Source organism: Chelon labrosus (genome assembly GCF_963514085.1).
Source record: "Chelon labrosus genome assembly, chromosome: 15".
Lineage (NCBI taxonomy): Eukaryota > Metazoa > Chordata > Actinopteri > Mugiliformes > Mugilidae > Chelon > Chelon labrosus.
In genome coordinates, this window is record NC_140348.1 from 26,018,266 (window position 1) to 26,035,454 (window position 17,189).

Consider the following 17,189-nt stretch of genomic DNA (forward strand, 5'->3'; position numbering starts at 1 on the left):
AGACAATGGCTTGGCACACTTGCCCTTCTACCTGGAATAGCCTGATCCCTGAGGGTAGTGGTGTTTTAAGACATTCAAACACACACACACACACACACACATATAGACGCACGGTAAGTGGACCCGCAGCCTAATGGAGTTTAATTACTCCCAGCACATCCATCAGGGGGCTCCAGTAGGGGAGTGGAGTATTTTATCACCACTTTTAAGGGGTTATTAGTACAAATACACTGTCACCCTGCATTACCACTGCAGCGCTTTAGGGTGCCATGCCCTCACCACATTCATTACAATCTCTATCAATATCTATCAGAACTAAGCGCTCCCTCTTTCTCCCTCCACCTTCCTTCTTTCCTCCTCCCATGCCCTCTCCTCACACACTCGCTGCCATTAAAAGATGAAGACTGACCCCTCCACCCCTTCCCCTTTCCTCCTCCTCCTCCTCTTCCTCTTTGTGCCTCTGTCTCTCTTCACCTCCTTTGACACACACCTCTAAAAGTTTCACTCCATTTATCGTCCGCCGTGCTTCCGGGCCGCCGGCTTGATGGAGTTTGGCAAGGACGCTGCCAGACGGCGACTTTAAGAGCCCAGTGGTCAGTCAGTGTGTGTGTGTGTGTGTGTGTGTGTGTGTGTGTGTGTGTTGGGGAGGGACGGGGGGTATTCCTGGATCGGATGACTTCTTTTCAGGGAGGCTGAGCACATTATTCACTTTGCGCCATTACCAAGTAAGAAGCAAAGGTGAGAGGATTAAGAGAGATTTGCTTCTCTTTTCTTTTTTTTTTTTTTATAAATGTGTAAAGTTACTCGGGGAAAGGGACGGTTTCTGGTCCGACCGGGGGTGGGGGGGCCTGGTGAAGTGGGGGATATCAATCAAGCAGTATCTGACACCTATGGAGTCCATTACTGACTGGCTGAAGTGACATTTTGACTAATTTGAAGGGATGTCCTTTTCCAGGTTTCCTTTCAGGAAATGTAAAAACGTCATGTATCTGTGCGTACCTGAACATTTAAATTAATTATTAGACGTACAGCACGTGAAAGCTAATCTCTCTACTGGGATCATGTGCACGTCACTGTTCATATGTTTTCACTTATGGCCTGCACAACTATAACTTATTTACTGTCTTGTTTTTTTGTAGTTTTGGTCATACTTCCCATAAAATATATACCATTGTAGTCATTTAACTTTATTACTAAAGTCTAGGAACATATCACTATTGCTAAAAGGTCAAATAGAGCAAAACACAAGTTTTAATCAAACCTCCAGTTTGGCCGAATGTAGTTAAACAAAAAGAAATCAAAGCAGGTAAAATAACAATCCCTCATCCTTTGTAATTTAAGTACTGCTCTAACACATTACTGACCACAGACTGTCTAAAAAGTGGACGCCATGACAACTCCTCTAAAGTGAAGCCAAAGCAAGTAGAGCTCCCCCTGGTGGATGGCTGCAGTACAGGCCATAAGCTCCACCCCCTCTATGTTAGTGGATGGGACAAATAAATGGTTTCAGTGACAATTTGAGACTGAGAAGTTTCATTTTAGTTATTTGGTGGACGCTATAAAAACAGGACGTGACATCACGATGACTGACAGTTGCCGTTGACAACCACTCTGAAGCATAGGAGTAAATAAAATAAATAAAAAATGTTAGTGTAGTGTATAATCCAGCATTTCTTTGTAACTTGCGGAGATAGAGCACAGCGCAGTGTCAATCGTATCCCCGGGATTCTAGCTTCAGTTTTGCCAGTGGAGACGCATCGTCCATTTTTTTTTCTATAGTTTGTGTTATTGACCTCTTCCTCCAAAAGGATTCCCCGATCTCAGCAATTTGTTGGGGAGTACAGTGTTGTCCTGGTTAATAGAAGAGATAGAATAATGGAAATAAGTCCAAAACTGGAGCTAGTTGTTATTAGCCTGCTTGACAAGTTATATTAGCTAGTTAGCATGGTCCAAGCTAGCAATCCTCTGAGCTAACATATAAATACAAGCTCTGTTAAAAGCTGAATAATTTGTAGCCATTGTAGTTGTTAGCTACTTTCTAGCTTTCCACATTTAAACTGCTCATTTTAATTTAGAAAAAAATAACTATTAGCCATTAGTAGCCAAGTTAGCTCGTTAGCATCGCTGTATTGAAGTAGACTACTGAACAATATAAAAATAATAATAATAATTGGTGCTTCCCTTATCATTATTAAACAATATTATACCATTCAATTGCTATTTCAGCCAAACAAAAAATTAAAAATAAAAACAACGAAATTTGTCATAAAAAGTTAGCTAGCTGACTTTTTTACTTTTTGGTTGTTTGAGCGAACATATATCTATAAAGAAAATATAGTCAGTGAGCCTATTAAGCATTCAACAAATACATTTTATTCTGATTATAGAACCTCACAGGCAATTAACCACCAGCTAAGCTAGCTAAGGTTAGCGGTTACCAGCACATGGACCACATGAACAAGACACTAAAAACTGGTGTGTGCGCTTGAGTGAACAAATGGGTAGATGTATCACCGTGACTCTAAAAGCGCGTTGAGTACCAACAGGTAGAAAAGTGCTGCATAAACGCGAGAGCATTTACCAAATTTCCGTACAGCTTCAGAGTTCAGTCACCGAACATTTTGCATTTCAAATAGATGTATCTTGCTCCGCATCATGTAGGCCTACGGGGTTATCCAAAGGTCTGATCTTTATGCTTTTATCTGTAAATCTAAACATTGCAACCCACAGTACATTAAGTACAGCGCTCCGAGTCCTGACACCGCTACGTGGCAGCTGTTGGCCACAGATTCCATGGCTGGGGAAGGTTATTTGGAGGTAAACCCACACAGCTTGGGCTTGCTAAGTGGCACAATTACCGTGCTTACACAGTGCTTACGTCCGTGGCACACACCTGGCACAATTGCCTTGTTGTGCATTAGCGTATAAACCAACCCCTGGAAACGCATGCCTCCAGAAAAGGCCCCAACCCCCACCACGGAAAAAACAAGAGGAGCAATTTAAGTTGGAGGTTGATGTATATGTAGCGGCGAGCTTCTGGGGAAACGTCCTCAAAGCGTGCAAGAGATAAGATTAAAATAAATAAATAAATAAATGTGGCATATACTGTATGTCAAGTATCTGCACGTGTCTGCGTTCGAGCAAAAAGACGTACAGATTGTTTAAAGACAGCCTCCATCGCAATCTCATGAACTCCATATGTGCATCTCATTAGCCACTTAAGTCATTTTTTTTTTTTTTTAAAGTTGCCGCTTTAACCACCCGTCTGACCAGGTGGCTGTTTATTCTCCTTTAATTATTTTTCAGAGCTTCTTCTTTTCTTTTTCCCCCCTCTCCCTCTTCCGTAGGATCATGAAATAAAAATCTATACTTGGATTCCCTAAGCTCTCGTTATCCAGTTGCACATATATTTTTTTTAAAGTGAAATAAAATGGCGGCATTAATGAACGTTGGAATTTGACCCCTCCCCCCCTCCCCCCCACCATGCTTGTCGGGGCCACGCGGAGGTCAGGGAAATTAATTTCGGAGAAAGAATCGGAAACGCAGAAGAGCAGAGAGGTTATAAATGCAACGAGGTATCATGTGTACGTCGAACCTTTATCCAACAGCTGATGAGCTACTTCCGCGATCCGAGCCTCCGTGTGTTCCCCGCTGCCGCGCATTTGAACTCCGCAGATACGGATGAGCATTTCCTCCGTTTCCTCGCTCTAAATTTAATCTACCTTTAAAAGAGCGGTTAAGGATGCTTGTGTGTTTGCGTGTTTGCGTGTGTGTGTGTGTGTGTGTGTGTGTGTCAAGCACCCCGAGCGCTGCTGTCATGCGTTCGAGAACAAAAGCACTCAGCGTTACAAGCCGGTCCAAGCCGAGTTCTGCCCTGTTATTTATGGAAAACGAGGAGTGTATGGATTAAAGAGATGATGCCAAGACGAGGAACAACAACAACAACGACGAGAGAAAGCCATGATTCATTTCTCAACCCGTGGAAAAGGGCCAAAGGACAAACAAATCAATGGCAGTTTGGATGATATCTGGCCCCTGGCATTGACAGGCCCTGGAAGCGTTTGGATGTGAATGTAAATGTGAAAAGTGCAGTTTGTTTTTTTTTTTCTTTATAAGCAGCGAGGCGCGCCAAAGCTACAATATACGCTAGGTCGTCCCGATTAACGCCGCTCGGTGCGTTCGGGGTAGCGGCGGTAAAGCTTCGAGACGCTGCGGCGGCGCAGATTAAGCGCAGGAAGCCGCGCTGATGATTTTAAGAGACAACGCCGAGATCCATCAAATTAGAAAGCGGCCAAAACAATCAAATAATGCACTGGATAAATGATGTCATACTGTAAAATCTACGGCTTATTGTCTGGGCAGAGGGCCAATTCACATCGCTGCACCGGTTATGCAAAAGAGGCTCCGAACGAACGAGAGCTCGTCATCGATATACAACGGCAGCGGCGGCGGCGGCTCGCTACCGCTTCACGATGTAAAATTGTTAAAAGCCACATGCGAGGGAAGGTAGAGGAAGAGGAGGGGAAGAAGAAGAAGAAGAGGAGAGGGAGGAAGAGCGGCGAGGAGACGAGCCCTGGCTGGCTGCCACTCATCTGGGCACCTTCTCTAAGCAGGGCAGCAAATCAAACGCGCCAGGAAAGAATTAAAGGAGAAAGAGAGAGGGAGAGGGAGAGAAAAAGAAAAATGATTTTTCTTTATAAATAGCAGGGCTTGCCAGAAGGCAGAGGAAATGAGAGCAAGTGAGCGCTGGAAAAGAAGGGCTTGAGCTTGACACGGGGCTTAAAATTGAGAGGGGGCGGAAAGAAGGGACCTACTGCGCGAAAATGTCTCCAACCAAAGCAAGGATTAGTGTTCCAACCTCCTCCACCGCCAAGATCCGCCAGTACAACTAATCACCTTCACAGCTTCTCTCTCTCTCTTTTCTCTCTGTCCTTTTCTCACTCTTTTCATTTCCAGTTTTTTATTTATATATTTATTTTTTTTGCCTGCACTCTCCTCTGCTCTTTAAAGTATCATTTCGCCTCTCTCGTCGTCATTATGGCTAAAATTAAAGCAGAGTATGTTCTGCCAAGCGCGATTAGCCGCCGCAGCCTAACTGGGCGCAGTAAGGTGCTCTGGGTTTTTTTTTTTTTTTTTTTATTTTCTTACATATATATATATATATATATTTTTTTTTTTTTGAGTCAGTGTGGTGCACGGTGCATTAGCAGGCACAGGGACACGCTGCAAACTTCAAAAGACATCTACATATATGATGACAAGGGATGTCGCAGATAAACCGCCTCGCTCTCCATCCCCTCTCTCTCTCTCTCTCTCTTTGCTTTCTGTCTGTCAAATCCCCTCCATCACTCCATCCCTCACTCTTTGATCCCTCCTCCTCCTCCTCCTCCTTCTCTATCCCACCTTCTCCACCTGTCAGTCCATCCTCCTTTTCCTCCGTGCCGCCGCCGCCGCCGCCGCCATCCGTCCGTCTTTCTCCTTCGTCACCAAAGATGGCGTCGAGGACGGCGGGCGCGTAAACATAAACAAGTCAAATTGATCACACAGGAGATGAGCCGGGCGGTGGGTTTTTGAGGGGCTTGCCGTGGGAAAGGAGGGGCGCGCGAAACAGACAGGAGCCATTAAGCCTCCTTTCTTTCTCTCTCTTTTTTCTTTTCCTCTCGCAGAAAGATGGAAGTGGGGTGGCGGGCCGGCGGGAAGTGGAGGTGGAGGTGGGGGGTGGGCCTTGCAGAACCATCCCGGAGAAAGAGCCACTTCATAAGCAGATGCCTGGCATACGAACGCAGCCGGGGGAGTGTGTGAATTCATTCTCCTCCGCTATAAATACACGCCGCGGCTCTGTATAGGTGCAAGCGCAAAATGTAATTAGGCAGTGAGGCAGAAAAGCAAGCTGCCTTTCTCTGTGTTTGCATATTTTGTCCACAAATAATGTACTACAAAGGCAACGAGAGGAGAAATCTCTCCTGAATATTCATTTACAAAATAACGGTTTGCTGATAAGGCCAAGGCATGTGATAATCAATTAGCTAAATGTTCTACAAAAACCTGGCACGAAGGGAAAAGGCAATAATAATAATAAATGTGCGCACACGCGGCGTACGTGCGCGCGCGCGTCGGTGAGGGATGAAATGACGACTTCAGCAGAAGTCTGAATATCTATACCACATTAGCCTAGATAAAATATCACAAAGAACAAAAAAAAACAGGAGCAGGATGTGTATTTCTAATGAGTTTGTTTGTTTCGAGCGCTCGCGCAATAAGGAAGAGTTTGTTCAACACGGGAGGTGCCTAAACGCACCTGCCGCTGCCTGCGGCGCGAGCGGGATTAGGAATATCGCGACGGGAACGGGTCGGAGACGGGCTCCTGAGAGACGATGTGACAGTCGGGGGAGGTCAAAGAGGTGTCAGGATGGCGGAGTTTAACAAGAAGAGAGGAAAAAAGTGAAATGTCACAGAGTCACAGCGACGGAGGAATGTGGAGACGCCTCAGCCGTGTTCGTCTGGGGCTCACGTGATGAAAGTGATGTTCGCAGTCGATTTTAATTCTGGAACAGCACAGATAAATAAATACCAAATGCTTATCACGGTCTCCAAACCCAAATGTCCACAACCCTTATAAAATCACTTAATATATAAATGCACTACTGCCCCGAACATGATGGGGGTTTTTCAAGTATCCAGGTTATCTCTGGCACATGCACATTCATACGTTACACTAGTTTAATTAATTACAGTTTTATCTATCAGCATTCTACAGGAAGGACCAGAGCCAACTCTATTTTCTGAGGAGACCGAGGTCTGCACTAGTGCCCAGCACCGTCCTGTGGGGCGGCAGGCTGAGGATACAACAAACTGATCCGCAAGGCCAGTGATGTGGTAGAGATGGAGCTGGATTCTCTGACCATGGTGTCAGAAGTGAAGAGTACCCCGGACAACTCCCTCCCTCCCTCCCACTCACTCCACAACACACTGGACCAGTCTGAGGAGCACGTTCCAACCCAAAGGCACCACAGAGCGCCACAGGAGCTCATTCCTGTCTGTGTAAACGCCTTAACCTCTGAAAATCCCTGCAGCTGAGACGACGAAAAAGACGTAGCCGTACCCGGAGGATCGGAAACCTGAACATCACCGTACATGTCAAGCCCGGGCCACTGAGCAGCTCCAAACTTCGGATTGTATGATCTAAAACAGGACATCTAGGACTGCTATTCTATGTGCATTGAGCTTCAATAACCTAAGAAATAAACATGGAGGCCATTTGAATGAAACAACTGCAACTATCGTATATTTGACTGTTTATATCGTATAGGCCCTGAAACTGGGGTCAACTCTAATGCGTAGCCGGTGACACGTTTTTGCACTTTGGATTACCGTAACCACGTCACAGTTTGCGCTATCAGAAAAAATCCAACGGTTTCTGAAAGCTGTGACGTTGCACAATTGCACAACGTTGCAAATAACTGCCAGATATTGAAGGTTCCAGGTATTCTGGAAGAAATGGATGAAAAGCATTTACTGACAGGATATTTTCAGACCTTTTTATAGTTAAAATAACCAAAAACAATAGTCCAGGTGGACATTTTCAGGCTTAGGTGTTCAGCGCTGATGATAAAAGAGGGGCGAGCGTTGCTTTTCACCGCTGGGACCTTATAATTCTTCTTGTATTTCACATTTCCAGGAGCCAAAAGATGATTTGGCATTTCTGCTTCATAATAAATACCTTCAATAATTCATCCTTTAGATCATTTTCTGTCCAGCGACAAATTGATTTACATATGCAAATGATTTCTACAGCCAGTACTGCAGTATTATGTATTAAAGCTGTTGCCACTACACTGCTACTGCATGTAAAACCAATTACAACACGAGCAATTAGACCTTGCTCCTATTAATAACTGCTGACAAACACTGGCGTTAGATATAGCAGCTGGTTTTAATAAGAAGAGTAAAAGTGTCAGCTCCTCCAGGCCCCCGTGCCCCCCCCACCCTCGCCCCCTGCTGCCGTGCGGGGCACGTCGTCCTCTACTGGCCACAGCGCCGAATTACAGCTGACCCTGCCTCCTGCAGCCAACCTGGCAGGGAACAAAGAGGCAGTGCTGTGCCAAAGAGGCCTATCGCTCTCATGTCTGGAGGGGAGGAGAGGAGGGAAGGCTTCCAGGAGGGTTTGGAGGGGTAAAAGGGGGGAGGAAAGGGGGGGGGAGACGCCGTACTGGAGCAATGCAGCTGTGCTCTGCGGTCGACTCCTACCCGAACGGGGGGCAAAACTGTTTCAGCGGGTAGAGGGGCGGGTGGGTTGGTGGGTGGGTGGTTGTTGGCACTGAGGGGTGGGCTGGTAAGACATCTGTCATCCTATCATCAATGCTGTCACATCATAGCACAAATGGGCTGTGGGAATTTTTTTTATTTATTTTTTTTTTAACAGCCCCAAAAAACGGGACGGCAAAAGGTGTCAGTTAGCGTGTGATCCACCGCTGCTCCTTTGTGCCTTTCTCAATAAACTGCGCTCCACCTCGCCGAAGGAAGAGGGGATATGATCAAATTATGAAAAAACAAAATTGGCCGGTCTGCAGGTGGACTCCAGACCCCGGAACGCGGCGGGTTTGAGGCCCCAGCCAAGGACGAAGAGTGAAAAGAAGGGAGAGGGGTTGTAACGTTTAATCCCCGCCACGCTCCATCTCTCACCACCACCACCTCCTCCTCCTCCACCACCTTCCCTCTTTTTTGTTTAGTTTTTTTGACGCGGGCCAATTCCTCCATAATGACACCTTGAAGAACTTCATCCACCCGGGCACGTGACACCTCGGCCCCGGCTTCGTTGCGACAGAGGAGGAGGAGGAACCCGTTCCAGGGGTGAATGTAAATTATTGTTACTTACACGTTTAACCCAGCAACTACATCCACACACACCCCACCCCGACACTTCCATGTTCGCTGGCTTGTACCGGGGGCCATGCAAGGAGGTAGCCTTGTAGCGGTAGTAGTGGTGGTGGTGGTGGTGGTGACGGCGGTGGTGGTGGAGGAGGGGGGAACAATTCTGACATCATGTTGCCCTCTTTTGGCGAACACGCGCAACTGCAGCTCACTGTCCTCTCACCTCAGAGCCTCAGAGGCGACAAAGACTGGAGACCTGTCCAGGGTGTACCTCGCCTCTCGCCCTATGACGACCTGGATAGGCTCCAGCCCCCGACCCCCCACCCCCACCCCATGTGACCCTTCACAGGACAAGCAGTTACAGAAGGTGAATGAATGATTTAGATTAATACTTAAAGAATTATCCTCAAGTCAAGTATGAAAACTTTCAGCCGCTTGCACAGTGAGACGAGATTCGTTCTCCACTCCACGACCACCGCAACGCTGCAGATTATCTCATCTACCAACTCTCACATTCTCACATTTCTACTGGGAATCATCTTGAGTATTTTATGTTGAGGGGGTTTAGAGTGGATGCTTGTTTTTTATATTTTTTGCTCGACCAAAGTTTTCAGACTGTTCTCGTCTTTACAACTCCTTTTTTTCTTTTTGGTTTTCTGTAATTTGCAAAAAACTACAAATTTCTTACCCATCTTTTTTGCCTTTGCTATGTCTTCGTGACATATATGTAAATAAAACAGACCACGATACGTGTCAAACGCGTGCCTTTCTAGTTAATTATCTATAAAACCAACGGTGATGTTTGAGATACGTGCAGAATTTAAAAGCGTTCTAACTCAGGAACACAGCTTTTATGGAGCACTGATTTCCATATCTACATAGCTGCACGTGTACAGAAGAGGAAAAATAAATCTGGATAGGTGGCAGAGGAGAAAAACCACAGCTGTAATAAAACATCTATGTTAGAAACCAAATTACAAAAGAAAGGATGCCACATTGGCAAAAAAAATTATCTTTTTGAATGTATTATTATTTCTACATATTCATATTTTAACAAACTATGATTGTCTGGTTCGTGTAAGATGATCTCTAAAGCCTTCCTTCACTAACTAGCGTCAGAGGTCACGTTCTGAGAAAGCAGGTGTGAACAGATGAAGCCTAATCTCTGCCCACGGACTGGAGTCGAAGTCTGAAGCGTCGCCGAGCGCTGATTGCGGGATCGAGGCTCGTCTTATTTTGCCACTCCGTGCACTGGCAGCGAGCGGGTGTCGCCAGGCACGGCTCCAAGCCATCTCCCCTAGATGCATCTCGAGTGAATCGATAGGGCCCTCGCAGCATATCATTAGACATAAGTATTATAATTACTTGTGTTATTAATTTTGCCTTAATACCAGGGATAATATGATATGTAATTCAACCCTGTTGAGGGAAGAGAAAATAAGATAATCACAAATGCATCTCTTATGAAAATCAATGCTGAAATGGATATTCCAATAACGCCAAACCGTTGCCCCTCTGTTTTTCTCCCCCCCCTTCTCATGCATATCAACCAATCACTTTCCGCATTCATCTGGAAAATAAAAAATATATAAATATGTCCAACATATTTCACATGAGCGGCCCTGTCCGAGGCAAAACAATATGGATTTGTGTTGCCTCGCAAACAATTTTAATAAAAAGCTATTGATTGGGGATCGAGCGGGTAGCCTGTGGGCGCCGAGCACCAGACCCCAGTGGGTCCAGATCATTAATGTCCTCAACTGCTGGCTTCACTGGTGCAAATTTGTTCAATAAGGGTCTGGCACGCTTGCTTCGGGGTTTGATTTTGATACAGACACGTCAAGCTGTTTGTGGCTCCTGCACAGGCCACGAAAACACACGCAGCTAAAACGCGGCAGAGGCGATCGCAGCGTGGATCCAATTAAATCAAAGCAACGCCGATGCATATGATTTCGGAAAGTGGCACAGTGATTAATAAATTTAAATGCACGCACTCCCAGCTCACTCCGGGCTAAGAACTCAGCATCACATGGAGACTAAACAGGTCCAGCCAGAGGAATGTGCATCATACTAAGAGGCAGCGCTTTCACCAACGCTCCCTGCAACATGTCAAGAGACGTCATCCTTTCAGAGGGGGGAGAAAAATAAAAAATAAAAAAATAAAGTGCAAAAACACACCCTCACATCCTCTACTTCAAGTCGAACCTCGCTAAAAATTTGCGCCGCCACAATATCTACATCCAGGCAAGGAACACACACAAGCAGACTTTCTTGAGCAGGTATCAAAGCCCGGGCGCAGCGAGACAGTTTTAATTACCAGGTACTTTCCTTATGCTTATGATTTCAATTTCTCCCTGCAAAGCTGGTAATGATATTCAAAATGCCTGCTGGCAACTGCGACTCCTTATTCTCCCTCTGTCTTCCTCTCCCACTAAAAATGTGAATACCCTAGTTTACGGGCTTATTTGTCCTCCAGTCACTTTGTAAAATCTTTATTCTGCCGAACGTGTCTTTTCAAATGCGAGCCTCACTGGAAGGGATGGCAATAAAGGGGTTCTTTTTGGGGGGGGTAGAGAGAGAGAGAGTTGTTGAATGTGTGTGTGTGTGGTTGGTTTGGGAGGGGGGGGGATCAATGTAGAATGTATTAGCCTGCACTACTGAGACTGGCTTCAATAATAAAAGAATTGATTCTATAAAGTGAAGCTTTATTCGGGGGCCGGCATGGTAAAGAAGGACGGTCCATTCCAGTGCTGCACAGGCCAGATGGAGAATCACAGCGGGGCTATTTCACCCCCCAAAAAATAAAAATCTTCTCATTGTATTTTGAACCGGTATGAAAAACGCATTATGGAAGAGCATGTCCAGCAATGCAGCATATGGAATAACTCAACTAAAGCTTTGGCAAATACAAAAAGAGGAAGAGAGACGAGATTTAGGAAGTTAAATTAGATTGAGCTGATTTTTCTTTAGACAATATATAAGCTCACTAAAGGACAATTTACTATAATTTAGGACGAGCACGTTGTCGTGAATTTATTGAATTTTCCTTTAGATTTCTTTGTTTGCAAAACAGGAGCTGCTAATATTTCCTGATATCCGGACACATCAGATCCCAGCAGTGTCTCTGTAACGCTAGTAAAAAACGCCAGCCGGTAATCAAGCGCGAGGGCTGGATATATAACAAGCACACTTCACAGTGTGCCTAACAAGCACCCTCCACACACTAATCAGCTCAAGTGGACTTGCGTCGCGTCCGCGTCTTTGGCGTTTGGTTTTTCCGCCCGGGCTCAGATCATGAAACGATCTGGATGGTATCAGTAGATGCGGTTGGCGCTGATTTGACGACACTACTGCACGTCAGGCCGTAGCTGCTGGAGGAGGGGAGGAAGAGGAGGAGGAGGAGGAGGAGGGTGGAATTCCTGTGGTGTTTAGTGATTAAAATAAAGTGTTTAGTGCGAAGATGCGCACACACACGCACGCACGAGCGCGAACGTGCATTTTCTCTGCAAACTCAAATTTTACCTGCATCAGTCTTCCCGCCTGCAGGCCTCTAAAGATTTAGTTTTCCAAATCAACACGATGCACACAAAATAATGAATGAATTATTAGATGATAATGGCGAGTACAAAGGGGTTACTGTTTTCAGGAGATTAAACAAGGCTGTTTGCTGTTCATTTTCAAATTGTGTGCAACTTTTTCAGATATTAAATTCATCTTAATAATATATATAAAAAGGCTGGAGACGTTTGCCACATACATTATGGATGCGTCTTTAATCGAGTTCCAGTTTGTGGAGCTGCCAGTTGATTATCTGTTGACCGACTGTCTATTAAACAGTTTGTAAAACCTGCCAGTGAACCCAAAATAATTCCAAAAATCCTGTATTATTTCTTGTTCGACTCAAATCAAATAAAGATTTGCGAGTAAAATGTCTTTTTTTTCCCCGCATCCTGAATTTAAAAAAAAAATACACATGCAAAAGTTCTACCTAGTGTCTCCTCCACCCACCGAACGAATGAGTGGTGCAGGGTGGGGTGGGAGATGGGGGTGCAGGACAGACACCCCGCCTTGTGTAATCCCATCAACTCATGTCAGACAGCGGTCTGGATACAAGCCTATCTGTAAGGCCTGTAATCCACGGGCTAAGACTTCACACACCGCGCTCCCACTTATCTAGTGACACACACACACACACACACACACACAGAGACACAAACACTCCTAAAAGATACTTAGGGGAAAGAAATGTGATAGTTGGCGGCGGCGTGGCTCAATTTGTGCACCGGTTGTTTTTGTGTATAAATGGAGAATCGGGATGTATGCAGGAGAAAAATAATGTCGCTGCTTCAGTTCCAGTAAAGTAAAGCTCAAAAAAGCTTTAAATTGATAATAAATTATCCAAAGAAATAGAGGTAAATAAGCAGAATTTGACCACCTGGGAGTTTGATAGAAATGAGATTGCACGTTTGGTTTCAAGTGTGTGCTCGGTTTCTTTTGAGAAACCTGCTGACATATCACGGAGGATAAAATACGCTGCAGGATGCTTTTGTCTCTTATAGGAACAACCTTCAGGTAGCAGTGGTAATAAAAGCTGCAGTGTGCGCTCAGCAATCATGCAAATTCAGATAAAACATTTAAAAAATAAAACTGGTCAAAATGGTTCAAAATCTGCAACTGGGCATGCACAAATTCCTGAAACGCCATCAACACACTTTCTTTTTTTTTTCTTTTTTTTTTGCTGTCAAGCCATTCAATCAATCAGCGGTTCCGCGGGAACAATATGTCCCATTGTCATTCAGATGCATGCAAAACGGCACGAAGGAGGAGAAGAGGAAGAAGAGGAAGAAGGACGAGAGAGATGATAAAAAAAGAAAAAGAAACACGTCGGACAAGGCACCCCTGCTCGTGTCTTGCTTCAAAGAGGGAGAGAGAGGAAGCGAGAGAGAGAAAAAAGAGAGCGAGAGAGAGAGAGAGACGCAGGGTGCAGGACCCACACGGTGTAGTTCCAGCCAATTGCGTTCCAGAGAAGTGACCATGGCCAGTGATAAACAAAGCACCATAGATCATTCCTCTCCCAGACGGAGCCGGAGCTGGAGGCAGCGGAAGAGAGCGAGAGAGAGAGAGAAAGAGGGAGAGAGAAGCAGACAGAGACAGAAGACGACAGAGAGCTCACCGCCTATATGCATCTGCCACCTCTGTTATCCTCTGACGCTACATTTTGATGCCCTTTTTGCAACTGGAATGCCATTAAAAGCCGGGGCCGTGCTGCACGCCTTGCAGATTTACTCGCTGTGACGAGGAGGAGAGAGCGAGCCGAAGGGAGGAAGGGAGGAAAGACCGAGAGAAAGAGGGAGGGAAGAGCTGCTGCTGCTGCTGCTGCTGCTGCTGCTTCCTCCTCACACAGTGCCGATGCATCACATTCAAGAAAAAAAATAATTGTTCCCATTTCCCAAGCAGAACAACAACAAAAAAAACACTCAACACTTACCCCACTCCCCGCCACAAGACTCACATTCAGTGTTCATTTGAGTTCCAGTGTGCGTCATAACAGAAAAACCTCAGCTATTCCTCCAAAACAGATGTTGCAAAGAGGTAGCGGCGAGGTTCTCCCTCTTTTGTTTGTGAGCCTGCCTAGCTAGCTTTCTCTATTTGCATCTGCCGGCTTTTTTTTTTTTTTTTTTTTTTACAGCTTTGAAGCAGGTGGATGACAAAAACATCAATCTCTCCAGGCACATTGTGCGGCTGCGGTGCACGCTTTCACACACTCCCCTTCACCAGCTCCATACGGTGTAATCACACATTCATATTCTCCGCGCCGCTCACGGCTCCACGCGTGAACGCGGGGCTCGAAAGGAAACTGAAGGACAAGTGTGGATTGTTGGAGAGGCGCTTTTGTAGTAATCGTGTTTTGATTGGATTAGAATGGGAATTCGCTGCATCTCCGGAGTTCCATTTGCCATATGTTGAGGCTGTTTTAATACACACAGGGTAACGAAGGACGGGTTAACAACCGCCAATAAGCCAGAATCAGAAAGCATCCATTTGACTCTTTCCCCTCTTTAAGGGATCAGTGTGCAGAATGTATTGGGCTCCCTTTGTAAGTGTGAACACTTCAGCGTAAAATTGCAAAACACTCTCTAGAGTCAGTAGTTGGTTTGTCCTTTCTGAGCTACTGTAGAAACATGAAAGGCTCCTTCTAATAGGCGGTTTAGGCTTCTGCGTCAATTTGACGGTGTAGCTACGGTAACAGCGCAAACCTGACGTGCACCTCCCGAGAAATGTAACTACGCTTCACGACAACGCAGACCTCAAGAGCTGTGATTGGTCCGCTTGGTAGCTGTAGCGTGTTTTCGCTTTAGCATTTTGGGCTGCTTCTCCATCTTCGCAAATTTCGAATTTATTGTTTTGGATCAGTAAAGATGGAACACATCCAGCAAAGGTTAACTGAGGAGGTTCAGAGATACAAACCTTTCGGCGAAATTTGGGAAATTTGGGTTTTAGTCACTATTGTTGAAAGTGAAGCAGGAAGTAGAAACAAAAATTAACCCGACTGGCAAAAAAGACACAGTGCTGACTACTGTTTGGGTGGAGTTGTTACAGAGCGAGCCACACTGACAAGGGCTTGCACCGGCGTAGGCTACGTACGTAGGTTACGGCGTCTATGTCCCATAGTACCTTAAATAAGCCTTAAGCTAACAAACCAATTGCTGTTAGCTATAGCCCAGACAAGAACCTGATTAATAGCTGTCAAGAAATAATGTTTAAAAAGAGTTAACAGAGAACCTTTCACTTGTAACAGCCTTCCAACTCTTTGCTAAATGCTGGCTTCATGGACTTAGGCTAGGCTTTAAATATTGCATAGCTATTCAGTCTTTTTAATTAGCAAAATAGCTATGTTATAGTAAATCTGATCGCTTGACATGTCCTGAATCTGGAAATGACTTTAGTGGCTAGGTAGATTTTCGTTATTTTTGAAGGAGCAGCAATCTTGAAAGGCTTGAAAAGTCAGGTTGTCTTTTGACTTAAATAAAAAGTTATATCACAGGTGTAGAATTGCATGATCAGTTCAACTTAGGATATAGACGATTTTACCAGAGGTGGCCAGCAGGCCATTATTTTAGGAAGGTGACAATTTTTTCTGCTTCATGGCCTGAAATTCTTCGCATTTAAGTCTGGGGCTAACATGCACATGTGCAGGACGCATTAGAATCGCAAAGTGACCATAGTGGCAGGTGTACATACATTGAGTACAAAATGATCGACTATGTTGCAAGATTGTATGGCTAGCCTGTTGCTTGCTAACATAAACCAACCAGACAAATGTAAAAAAAAGGAGCCATGCATGTCAGCCCTCGTTTTTCTCGTTTTTTTGGTATTTTAAGATAATCTCCTGGCGCACTCCTGTTTCTCACAGGAACAATCTGCCATGTTGTTCATGAAACTCATTTCACACACACACACACACACACACACACTACATACAATTCAAACCCATCTTTAATGGCATCCTTGAAACCCATGCCACAATTCAACGGGTACGAGTGTCTCTATTCTCGGTGCAGGCAAACAGGCCATTTTAATGTTTAATGGTTTAACTGACTTCACTAACTTCGTCAAATCGTAGAACGGGGAAATGTCAAAATACAAATCCCAATCCACCAGCACATTTGAATAGAGTTGGACAAAACTATTTCCATTAATATGTGCCGGTCGCGAGGACCATGTTTGGCAAAATATGATGTGAGCCAACATATTGACCTTCATTAACAAGGTTCAGAAAACACCTCGACGCTGGGAGTCAACGCCCCAAACCCAGAAGCCTAAACGTTGGCAGGAATGAAAGTAACTGTTACATTTTTTAAAATATAAAAACACTGATTATAAAAGTTCATAATACTGAAAGTAAAAAAACGACCTTGTTCAAAGTTAGAGGTGTCCTGTCAACCGTTTTAGGAATGTCGCTTTTACAAAGGTGGCGAACTGAAAAAGGGATTTGGGGACTTTTTTTTTGTTGCCTTATCCAACTCTCTTGAATTATTGCTTCACTTAGTTTTCCTTTACTTTTATATTCATTTTTATTCCAATACTTCTACGGCACCTACGTGGGACCTCATGTCACCTTAATTTCATTGCACCTGTACAATAACAATAAAGACATTCTATTCCCTATTCTATTCTGTGTAAATAAAAGTAAAGACTACTTCAGACTTATTTTTTGACAGCTATGTCTGTGTTACAGCCGAAGCAGCTTACGTGTAAGTAACACAGTATTCCTCAGAAATTTAAAATCAGATATACTCTAGTTAATGACTAATTAG